The 12,653-nt window shown below is 50.0% G+C and overlaps 1 protein-coding gene across 23 annotated transcripts in view; it reads right to left on the bottom strand.

Moving 5' to 3' along the window:
• The window catches only part of LOC137417608 (vinexin), a 361,763-nt gene that overhangs the window by 177,116 nt on the left and 171,994 nt on the right, over window positions 1-12,653 (bottom strand). The gene's annotated exons all lie outside the window — the stretch shown is intronic.

Raw genomic sequence — 12,653 nt, 5'->3', positions numbered from 1 at the left:
AGAATACCCCTGTTCGATAGCTTATATCTTATTATGTGTTTTAGAGTAAGGCCTTGTCTTCCATTAGAATGACACTCCATTGCACCGAATCAATAGAGAATAGCTCCCCTTCAATAATTCCATTTCCCAGCCAAACTCTCCATCTGTGGGTAAAACAGTTCACAAGCATGGGGTGCACGCCCTCTCAATTCGCTGCTATAGTGAAAATGTGCTCCGTGCTCTGTTTGAACAGGAGGGGCGGGGTCGCCAGGGAGAGGCAAGCCCAGGGCGCGCCAAGAAGGGTGGGGCTGTGCAGCCCCATGCCCAAATAAGGAAACAAGCCTGTGGCTCGCCACGAGGGGCGTGCCGTCGGCGCGATGCCCAAATAAGGAAACAAGCCCGTGGCTCGCCACGAGGGGCGTGCCGTCGGCGCGATGCCCAAATAAGGAGACAAGCCCGTGGGATTACCATACAAGGTCACGAAACAGAGCACGGGGGGAGGGCGGTACCGAAACCGTGGAGGGCGTGTCAGTCCCATGCTAAAAGGAGAAGTGAAAGAAAGGGCGAGAGAGACCCGCACTGGAAGGGAAGTGAGAGGAAGAAAAATACGAGCTGAGCTGCGTGGAGAGGGACACGACAAAATAAAGGGTCCAAGAGAAAGCCGAGGAGCTTTTACGAAACAAGCTACACGAGAGACACAACAGAGGAGTGCAGCCCCGTTTCAACCAGCCGCGTGAAGCCCTGACGGTGTGCGCTGTAAAGCGGGTTTCAAGGAGCTGCCGGCTCCCCGCTTCCCGCCCGGAGTGGACCTGCTTGCTGTGCCCGGTGATCCCACCTGCTCATCCTTTCCAGCCATTCCTGCCTGCAAGTTCCCCATTTTGCCTACGTGAGTTTGTTTTGTTCGTGCTGTCCTGGGTAGTAACTAAGTCTGTATAAGCCAGTAATTTTCACTGTGTCACCTGCGTCTCATGTCCCCTGTAAATAAACGTGACTGCTCTTTTTGCTTATGTGTGTAAATAATAATAAACCCCGTTACTCTTCTGTACTTCTTCTTCTTCTTCTTCCTCTTTCCATTCGTCGTCTTAGTCTTTTCCCGATTGAGTAGCTGTGGCGCGATACGGCCAACGTCTGGGTGAATCGGGTTTAGTCGGGGAACAACTGATCGGTCGCGGAGCCTCCGCTCGGCAAATATAACATCCTTAACCGCGTACCGTAACAAATTGGTAGTCAGGAGTTGGGATTCGAACCTGGGACTAAATTTATTTAGCCCAAATTTTGGAACACCAATTGTACTATTGACCGTAACAATTGGTGTCGGGGAGTGAGATACGGACCCGAAGCGCGCTTAACGCGCTCAAAATTACGAGCTGCTGGAAATTTGTGTTGTAAAGCAAAACCCGAATTTTGAAATCGCGCCATGGCTGGTCAAGGCGACGGGATGCCGGTGGGAGAGATACAGATAGACGGGGTAGAATCGACCCAGGACCTCGGGGAAATGTATGTGGAGGAAAGGGTGGAGGAGAGTAAAGAAGGTGTGGTTGAGGGGGTATCAGGCGCACAAAATGGCGCTCTCGCGCACGTGGTTGAGGGGGCCACGGCCGCGGAACCAATGAGCGCGGTCCAAATGCAAGCCTTCATGGCCCAATTCATGGTGGAAATTAAGAAAAAAACGACTGTATGGAACAAATGGAAGACAGAAGGAGGGCTGATAGTGAGAAAATGGAAAGCAGAATGATGGGGGCCCTTATGGACAAAATGAGGGACGAAGCGAGGGCTCAGAGTGAGCAATTGGGGGTAATGAGGGACGAAGCGAGGGGTACCGGTGAGGGGTTAGACAACGGGATAAAAGAGGTAAAGAATGGGTTAACGGGGGTGGAAAATAGAATGGCTGCCCAGGAGAATAAGATAGAGGGGGTGAAAAATGGGTTAATGGGGTTAGAAAATAGGATGGAAGGCAAATTGCGGGAGATAGAGGAGCAATCCGCCCGAGAAATTAAACAAATGGGAGAGCAGATAGAGGAGGTGAAAATCGGGGTAGAAACCAAATTGGATGCTCAGAGGGATGAATTGGGACAGATGAGGGTGGCATCTACAAAAGAGAGGGAGGAGATGAAAGAGGAGATACGACGAGGTGTAAGTGAGGAGGTCTCGGGGGTACGCGAGGAGGTAAAGCGAGGCGAAAAGCGTATAGAGAAAGAGGTGAGAAATGGGACGGCAAAGTTACAAGGGGGAATAGAAGATCTGACGGAGGAGGTGGAACAGCTGACGGTGGGACAGACGGAGTTAGTGGAGCAGGTTGGAAGGAACACTGCGGTACTAGGAGGGTTAAAAGCGACACAAAACGACATTAAAAATGACTTGATAGCGACACAGAGGCAATGTCAGATGGTACGTGAGGGACTGACAACGAGGTTGGAAGAGGTGACAGAAGTAATGGAGACGAAGGACCGAGAGGTGAGGACGCACATAGAAACGGTCAAAATAGCCTTAGCGGACGAACTTGAGGAGACGCACCGGGAAATAAAAGAGGTGAAGCAAAAATTAGAGGAAGTGGAAGAAGAGGTGAGTGAAATTAAGAAGGGACGGACAGAAACTAAGAGAGAAATACAGGAGGAGGTGATGGAATATGTACAAGGTCGGTGCTCAACTCATAATGGTGTGCTCACTAACCAAATAAAGAGTTTGCAGGTGGTGAAGGAGGTGCGGAGACGAGGTGCCAAGGTGAGTGGCGATATACGTGGAATTTGTATATGATGTGAGGAAAGCTTCAGTCGGCTTGGGGGTTGATTTGGATCCGGGTGTTCGTGAGAGGCCGTTGGTGAAGTGTGCGACAGGTCTGGTGTGCGAAGGAGGAGGTGTGCGAGAATGTCCGACTCTGGGGTGTGTGAGGAAAAAGTGCGCGCCAAGGAGTGAGTGTGCTGTCGAGAGTGAGTCAGTCGTAGCGCGTGTGCGAGGGAGCACATGGAAGCGCGTAGTGAGGAGTGTTACAGAGGATGTAACAAGAAAGTGTACACCTGTGGTGAGTGTTACGGAGGAAGTAACGGGAGAGTGTGCGCAAGAGGATGCGTGAGAAAGGTGTGTAACGGACGGGTGCATGGGGAAAGAGTGCGCTGTCGAGAGTAAGGGTGAGTGCGCTGTCAAGAGTGGTGGTGAAAGTAGTAAGAGTGACACGGAGCATGAGTTGGTTGTGACAGGTGAGAGAGGATGTACACCTGGAATGGAAGGATGCACACCTGGAATGGTAGAGCGTTTGTGGGAATGCACACTTGAGTTGGTAGTGAGGCACGTAGTTGGGTGTGCGAGTGAGAGCACACCTGTGGTTGTCACAGAGGAGGTGACCGAGGAGGGGCGCAAAGAGGAGTGTTGGTGAGGTGTGCGAACGACGAATGTGTGCCAAGGTGTTCGGTGGTCAGGTGTGTGACCAAGTCTGTGAGCGGAATGAGTGTACCTGGGTGTGGAAGAGAAGGTGCAATGACGAGGAGCATGGGAACAGCTGGGTGTATGAGCAAGGAACGGGCTGCGGGGTGTAAGCATGTAGGTGAGGCATCGACGGTAACCGGGTTAGCGGTTAGAGCGACTTATAGCCGAATCGGGCCCTCGGTGCGCGTCGGGCAGCTTCGCGTGCCGCGAGGACCAGCGGGGATCCGAACCACGGCGGGTTCGAAAGGACCGCCGTACGCGATCCACGCTGGGCATCGCTTTGAACGGCCGCGTCCGTGCTCCACTAGGCGGAGCGGGCAGCCCGATAGGAAGGGTCGTCATGGTGACCCCTTTTTGTTGAGACGTTCCGGCAGGTCGAGATCGGGCCATTGGACGGCTCTGTGCCGAGATGGTGCGTGGGATCTCGGCCCGGGTAAGCGTCCTTCCCTGCACCGAATGCGGACGTATCCAGCCGCCGGCACCAAACCACCCGCATTCATTGCTCGGCTTTACGAAGCCGAGCTTTGGAAGTGAATTGGCGCACCGAGAGGCACTAGTGAGAAGACTGATGACGAGAATAGTGTTTTGGCCCCGAAATTAGAAAAACAAAATTTGATGATTGGCAAAGGATTGGCAGAGTGATGATTGGCAGATGATTGGTAGAGTGATTGGCAAATTTTTGATTGGTTGAAATTTGATGAGCAAAATTTATAGTAAGAGATGCCCCATGTGATGGGATGGCCAATCCACCATCCCTCACAGTGGGGGGCAAAGGAGCACTAGTCTTATGGGGTTGATGGCAGTGAAAACTAGCCCGGGAGGGTTAGGATATATCGTGTGTAGGGATCTAGAGAGATGACATTAGGTAACGTTAAGTTTAGTTAGTGACTGATACCTGTAGTGGGGACGCAGGTAGTTTGGAGTGGATGATAATGATGTGGTATGTGCTTAGTTTAAAGGGAAGACGGGGAGCACTAAGTTAGCAGGGCAACAGGTAGTTTAGATGATGCCGTGTGAGTGTTGGAGGTGAATTCAGAAGTGTATTGTGAAAAGTGTGTGAAGAACAGGTGTGATTGCACAGGTGTGTGACTGAACAGGTGTATGGAGCAGTGTTTGAGTGAGAGAAGGTGATTGTGCGTTGTGTTGACCAATTGGTCCAGGAGAGGAGGAGGGTGCAGGTGGCACCAGGTGTGAGTGCACAGGTGTGCACCAACAGGTGTGTGGAATACATGGAGTGTGGAATACATGGAGTGTGGAATATCTGGAGTATTGGAATGGATGGTCGTGGAGTGAGTATGGTGGAAATTGTGGAGTGGAGTGGATGGTGCGGAGGTGTGAATGGGGGAAGGATGGACCCCCATCACGAATACCCGGGGCGGGTAGTGTAAGTGTTAGGTAGAGGGTATAGGTAAATTGTGGTTGGATATTGGCATCTGTGGTGCGGGTGAGAGAATGGCATTTGGATGGGTGCATTAGTGTTGTGGAAATGGCTGGGCGTGTAGCCTGTTAGTGTGTGTAGTTGGTTTGGGCACTCCACCACTGTAAGGATGTCGGCCAGGTGAGGCCGCAGGTGGGCTCTGGGAGCCGGTAGAGTTGTTCTGGATGGGGCCCGAGGATCCGGAGGACGGACCCGGGTAGCCCAGTGCCAGAGGGCACCAAGGGGTGACAGAGCCAGGAGGGGCCTTCCCCAGTTAGTTAGGTTAGGGTGAGGAGCTAGGTAAGCTCGGGTGGCAACTGCAGTGGTGGAGGTGTGCAGGTGGGTAGACCTGCTGGGAGAGCTACACGTCACAGCCCAGAAATTGTGCAAGGGCACCGGGAGATGAATCAGGGGAGTGAGACCCCAAATTGAGAAGCACCACAGTTTGGTCAATGGGAATTGGTTTTTAGAACCCATAGAGTAAGTGGCCAATGGATTGGCAGGGAAAGACCCCGGGTAGTGTAAAGTGTGTTAAAGTCATTTAGAAAGTAGTTAGGATGAAAATCTCCTCGCACCATCTGCATCCACTCACCTGAGATGACGTACCTCCACACCATGCCATGTTTAATTATTTTTATGTGCAAATGTTTTGGATTGTGAGACGCATCATGACGTGGGTGTGACATTGTGCTTGATGTTCCATCTCTTCCTCCTTATGAGGATTGATGATGAATTGGTGATGGCAAATTTTGGATAGAGGGATTGTGGTGACGAATTTGATAAGGGAAATATGGGGAGACGTGACAGTAGCGACGAATTTGTAAATGTGTAGATTTTTGAACATATGGGGTAAGGGCAAGGGTAGTGTAGGTGACAGGGGGGTTGATGGATGGTAGGGACGAGCTTTCTCACTTCGCCCTCCGTACGCATTTTGCCTTGCATTGCCTTGTTTGATGTGTACCCTTGTGACCTTACCCCTCGCTCATTTGTCTTCCCCCTTTTGTCTCCCACATGACCTGTGCGCCATTGGGCGCAGAGGGGAGCGTGCGCGAGTCCGCCATTGTGCGCCCGGAACTCCCAGAACCAGCTGTCTGCATCGATGCACCACATGATGGACCACATGTCTGTGGCCGAGCACCACTTATGGACCCCATGGGTTGGGGCATGGCCCCTCTGCTGGAACCGGCCATGAGGGCCCGAAATCTTGCTGGCGGACCTTGGCCACAGGGCACCGATGCCCCACAGGTGAACCACACGTAGTCGGCCCTGTGGGCCATAAATAAAGAAAATAAAAACGGACACGTTAGGTGCATTTTATTTCAAATAGGCCGCCAGCAAAAGAAAAAGACAACAACTGGAAGAAATAATAATAACCAGCAGAGGGAGCCGAAGAGCAAGAGACCACCTGCAGGGTTAGGGGTTGTTGGTTTATTTTTATTGATGAACTGTGGTGACTGCACCGATTGGTGCTTGAGGGTGTATTGGTGCGTTTTGGGTGCTTTAATGGTGCGTCGATGCAGAGCAGACTGTCTCCCCCCCCCAGAAAGAACAATCACAGGTCCTGGGTTAGTTTTGTAAATAAAAGTAGCGTCATTGTAAATAATGCTCCCCACCGTCAGTGTGTAGTTTGAAGACCATTCCGCAATTCGGTTAGCTGTGGGCGTGAGTCTGTTAGGCAGGGTGCAATGGAGCAGCGGGACATATTTATCTATGTTTTAAAACTGTCGCACTCAGGGTCAGGTTAAAAGTAGAGGGAACTACACCTACGTGTCACACTAAATAAAAGTTGTAGGCTCGAGCCGTGCCTAAGAGGAGGAGGGTGCAGTGTTGCGGATATGAGGATTGTGTTTTTTTTTAGTGTGTATTATTATTATTGCTTTATTCTGAGCCTCCTTGCTCCAGTGTGTAAAGGTCAAAGGGCGTCCCATAATTAGTCCATAAAGCAAACACGTCAGCCAATCATAGAATACCCCTGTTCGATAGCTTATATCTTATTATGTGTTTTAGAGTAAGGCCTTATCTTCCATTAGAATGACACTCCATTGCACCGAATCAATAGAGAATAGCTCCCCTTCAATAATTCCATTTCCCAGCCAAACTCTCCATCTGTGGGTAAAGCAGTTCACAAGCATGGGGTGCACGCCCTCTCAATTCGCTGCTATAGTGAAAATGTGCTCCGTGCTCTGTTTGAACAGGAGGGGCGAGGGTCGCCAGGGAGAGGAAAGCCCAGGGCGCGCCAAGAAGGGCGGGGCTGTGCAGCCCCATGCCCAAATAAGGAAACAAGCCCATGGCTCGCCACGAGGGGCGTGCCGTCGGCGCGATGCCCAAATAAGGAAACAAGCCCGTGGCTCGCCACGAGGGGCGTGCCGTCGGCGCGATGCCCAAATAAGGAGACAAGCCCGTGGGATTACCATACAAGGTCACGAAACAGAGCACGGGGGAGAGGGCGGTACCGAAACCGTGGAGGGCGTGTCAGTCCCGCGCTAAAAGGAGAAGTGAAAGAAAGGGCGAGAGAGACCCGCGCTGGAAGGGAAGTGAGAGGAAGAAAAATACGAGCTGAGCTGCGTGGAGAGGGACACGACAAAAGAAAGGGTCCAAGAGAAAGCCGAGGAGCTTTTACGAAACAAGCTACACGAGAGACACAACAGAGGAGTGCAGCCCCGTTTCAACCAGCCGCGTGAAGCCCTGGCGGTGTGCGCTGTAAAGCGGATTACAAGGAGCTGCCGGCTCCCCGTTTCCCGCCCGGAGTGGACCTGCTTGCTGTGCCCGGTGATCCCACCTGCTCATCCTTTCCAGCCATTCCTGCCTGCAAGTTCCCCATTTTGCCTACGTGAGTTTGTTTTGTTCGTGCTGTCCTGGGTAGTAACTAAGTCTGTATAAGCTAGTAATTTTCACTGTGTCACCTGCGTCTCATGTCCCCTGTAAATAAACGTGACTGCTCTTTTTGCTTATGTGTGTAAATAATAATAAACCCCTTTACTCTTCTGTACGTCTTCTTCTTCTTCTTCCTCTTTGCATTCGTCGTCTTAGTCTTTTCCCGATTGAGTAGCTGTGGCGCGATACGGCCAACGTCTGGGTGAATCGGGTTTAGTCGGGGAACAACTGTTCGGTCGCAGAGCCTCCGCTCGGCAAATATAACATCCTTAACCGCGTACCGTAACAATATATATCAGCGCTGCCTTTGACACCATCGATCACACCATCCTCCTCACCCGACTTGAATCCACCTTTAACGTTACCGGCACTGCCCTCTCTTGGATTAAATCATACCTCTGACAGATGCCAGTTCATCTCCATCAATAACTGCAAATCCCCCACTGCTCCCCTCCCCCAAGGTGTCCCCCAAGGTTCAGTTCTTGGCCCCCTCCTCTTCATCCTTTACCTGTCCCCCCTCGGTCACTTAATCCGCCGTCATGGTCTCCAATTCCACTGCTTCGCCGATGACATCCAGCTTTTCATCTCCACCAAGTCCGTCTCCACCGACACCCACTCTATCCTGACAAACTGCATCTCTGAAATAAAATCCTGGCTTCAAATCAACTTCCTCAAACTTAACTGTGATAAATCTGAAATAATCATCATTGGCCCAAAAACGCTCACAAAATCCACCCATAACTTTGCCCTCAACATCGACGGTATCCCAGTATCCACCTCCCCTCTCATCCGGAATCTTGGCGTCATCTTTGACCAAACCCTCTCCTTCGACAAATACACTAAACAGATCACAAAGACAGCCTTCTTTCACCTGAAAAACATCGCCCGTCTCCGCTCATCCCTCTCCTCCACGGCTGCAGAAACCCTCATCCACGCCTTCATCACCTCCCGTCTGGACTACTGCAATAGCCTCCTCTATGGTTCACCCTCAACAATCACCAATAAACTCCAATACATTCAGAACTCCGCTGCCCGTCTACTTACCCATTCCCGGACCCGTGACCACATCACCCCCGTCCTTTACAAGCTTCACTGGCTCCCCATCCTCCAGAGAATCCAGTACAAAATCCTCCTCTTGACCTACAAAGCCCTCCATAACCTGACCCCATCCTACCTGGATGACCTCCTCTCCAGACACACTCCCACCCGCAACCTCCGCTCTGCTGGTACCAACCTCCTGAACCCCCCCCCCCCCCATCCGGACCAAATTCAGATCCTGGGGGGACAGGGCCTTCTCCATCGCTGCTCCCACCCTCTGGAACTCACTACCTCACACCATCAGAGACTCCTCCTCACTCACCACATTCAAAACATCACTCAAGACCCACCTGTTCAGCACTGCATTCAACATTCAACCCACAGCATTTAACCCCTGACTATCACTTCTCCTTCTCCCTCCTTTTGCTTTAAATATTTCCCTATTGATTCTTGTCTTTTTGCAATTGTTGTTTTCATGTTTTGTTATGCATTATGTTTTGCACTCTGTCAAAGCGCCTTTGGGCTTCATGAAAAGCGCTATACAAAATAAATGAATTATTAGGTTTACTCTCCATGAAATGGAGAGTAACCTATTATTACTGCTAGAGTTTTTCTTATTAGGTTTACTCTCCATGAAATGGAGAGTAACCTATTAATTATTACTGCTAGAGTTTTTCTTCTTCTTATTATTATTATTATTATTATTCTTCCACCCTATTTTGCACCTCCGAAAAATTCATAATGAAGTTTCTCAGCAACCGCTGGTCGGATTGACAGGAAATTTTCATCAAATGATCGGCTAGGCTCGTAGAATTTTTTAATGCTAATGATGACGTCATAGGTCACGTGGTATGGGCGCCATCTTGTAAAACACCTTCAACTTTGCCCCTCTGTATCTCCGAAAGGGCTCAATGGAAAAATTTGAGGAATGGCTCATTCTAAAGAACTCTGCAATGGGAACAAAAAATATGTGTATTGAGTATATCAAAAATGCTAACGTTAAGAGGTTAGAATTCGTCAAACACAGTTTTTCTCCCCCGAAAAAGAGATTTTCCCCCCAGATGCTTAGTTAAAAAAAACTCAGAATGCGAAAATTTTCGAAGTCATACGTCACATGGTTCGGCCGCCATCTTGTTTTCCGTGAAAAAACACAAAAAACCCTTTTTCTCCGCAACGGCTGAACGGATCGAGCCCAAACTTGGCATGCGTATTCGGATACCCATGACAAACAAAAAAGTCAGCGAGCACGACGTCATCCGACACGTGGTTTCAGAGTTATGACGTTTTCAAATCTCAAACTAGAAATGGAATCACCTCCATAATTTGTGGAGGTATCGAGTGGAAACTTTACACAAGTGTTCCTCATGGGGGGATGTTTAATCGTTACTTGAGACGTTTTTTTCAGTCACATGGTTTGGCCGCAATAAATAATGGAAGTTAAATTTTAAAAAGCTTGTAACTCTTGAACCACTGCATGGATCGACTTGAATTTTTAATACAATGTAGCTCTCATCAGGTGGAACAAGTGTACAAAATTTCAAGATGATTGGATGTACGGTCGCGAAGCTAAAGTCTTTATTGTTGAAAGAAGAAGAAATACACCATTTTGTCCTCCCAGGCCACGACATCATCCGACATCAGTGCAATTGCCATTTTCAGTTTTAATTTCCTTTAAAAAACATTTTCTCTGCAATAATAGGGCCGATTGAGATAAAATTTCCACCATAGGAGGGACTCGGTCTGTAGAATATTTTAATGGTAATTATGACGTCGCAGGTCACGTGCTTCGGCCGCCATCTTGTTTTTCGTGAAAACACGAAAACCCCTTTTTCTCTGCAACGGCTGAACAGATCGAGGCCAATCTTTGCAAGCAGAATCGCATGCCCATGACGAACAAAAAAGTCAGCGAGGGCGACGTCATCCGACACATGGTTGCAGAGTTATGACGGTTTAAAGCATGAACCTTTAAAACGTAGCTCCTCCCTCATTTTTGATCCAATCGAGGAGAAACTTCACAGGTCTGTTCAGCATGTCAGTCTACTAAAATGTCATTTTAGAATTTGCGATAGGTCACGTGGTTTGGCAGATATCGTTAATTAAACGATTTTTTTTTTAAAAATGGATATCTCTTGAATCGCTTTATTGATCGACGTGAAATTTCATACTGTAGTAGAAGTCATGAAGAGTAACAAGTGTGCAAAATTTCAAGATGATTGGGTGTACGGTCGCGAAGCTATAAGTCTTCATTGTTGAAAGAAGAAGAAACACACCATTTTGTCCCTGCCAGAACGTGCTCACGATAACGCGATCTCCCGCGGTCATTTCAACAACAAATGAAATTCCAATTGCAGAATTATCAATAGCTGAGGCATATTAACAAACGAATGAAACAGATTTGCTCCAATTCTGACTATTTTTAACTCGATCGTATTTCACTCAAAGTTATGAGCGCCTGAAGAAGAAGAAGCGTTTAGCTTCTCAGATAAAATAAATAATTCTGTCTGCAATTTCAGGTTAATTTTCTTTTTAAAATGGCTTTTTCTGCAATCAGTGCATGGATTGACATGTGTGGATGTGTGTGTGGGTGTGGGGGGGGGGGGGGGGGTTGGTGTGTGTGTGTGTGTGTGTGTGTGTGTGTGTTTAGAGGGGTGTGCGTATGGGGGGAGGGGTGTGGTGGGAGTAGGGGGGATGTGTGCGTGTGTTTGTGTGTGTTAGGGGTGGGGGGATTTGTGTGTGCATGTGTGTGTGTGTTGGGGTGGGGGGGGGGGGTGTAGAGATGTGTGTGTGTGTGTGTGTGTGTGTGTGTATGTGGGGGGGGGGGGGGTTGGTGTGTGTGTGTGTGTGTGTGTGTGTGTGTGTGTTTAGAGGGGTGTGCGTATGGGGGGAGGGTGTGGTGGGGGTAGGCGGGATGTGTGCGTGTGTTTGTGTGTGTTAGGAGTGGGGGGATTTGGGTGTGCAAGTGTGTGTGTGTTGGGGTGGGGGGGGTGTAGAGATGTGTGCGTGTGTTTGTGTGTGTGTGTGTGTGTGTGTGTGTGTATGTGGGGGAGGGGGTGGTGTGGAAGGGGATGTGCGTTTGTGTGGATATGTGTGTGTGTGTGTGTGTGTTGGGGGTGGGGTGTGTTTGTGTATGTGGAGGGGGGGGTTGGTGTGTGTGTGTGTGTGTGTGTGTGTGTGTGTGGAGGGGTGTGTGTGTGTGTGTGTGTGTGTGTGTGTGGATATGTGTGTTTGTGTGTGGGTGTGGATGTGTGTGTGTGTGTGTGTGTGTGTGTGTGTGTGTGTGTGTGTGTGTGTGTGTGTGTGTGTGTGTATGTGGGGGTGGGGGTGGTGTGGAAGGGGATGTGCGTTTGTGTGGATATGTGTGTGTGTGTGTGTGTGTTGGGGGTGGGGTGTGTTTGTGTATGTGGAGGGGGGGGGGGGGTTGGTGTGTGTGTGTGTGTGTGTGTGTGTGTGTTTGGGGGGAGGGGTGTGGGTGGGGGTAGGGGGGATGTGTGTGTGTGTGTGTGTGTGTGTGTGTGTGTGTGTGTGTGTGTGTGTGTGTGTTGGGGGTGGGGGGATGTATGTGTGTGTTTGTGTGTGTGTTAGGGGTGGGGGGATATGTGTGTGTGTGTGTGTGTGTGTGTGTGTGTGTGTGTGTGTGTAGGCTGGGGGGGGGGGGGTTGGTGTGTGTGTGTGTGTTTAGAGGGGTGTGCGTATGGGGGGAGGGTGTGGTGGGGGTAGGGGGGATGTGTGCGTGTGTTTGTGTGTGTTAGGAGTGGGGGGATTTGTGTGTGCGTGTGTGTGTGTGTTGGGGTGGGGGGGGGTGTAGAGATGTGTGCGTGTGTTTGTGTGTGTGTGTGTGTGTGTGTGGAGGGGTGTGCGTGTGGGGGGAGGGGTGTGGGTGTGTGTGTGGGAGGGGGTAGGGGGGATGTGTGTGTGTGTGTGTGTG

This window comes from Myxine glutinosa, chromosome 4 (assembly GCF_964187855.1).
Source record: "Myxine glutinosa chromosome 4, kmMyxGlut1.1, whole genome shotgun sequence".
NCBI lineage: Eukaryota > Metazoa > Chordata > Myxini > Myxiniformes > Myxinidae > Myxine > Myxine glutinosa.
The sequence above is the reverse complement of the archived record's forward strand: the minus strand, read 5'-3'. Positions and strand labels throughout refer to the sequence as shown.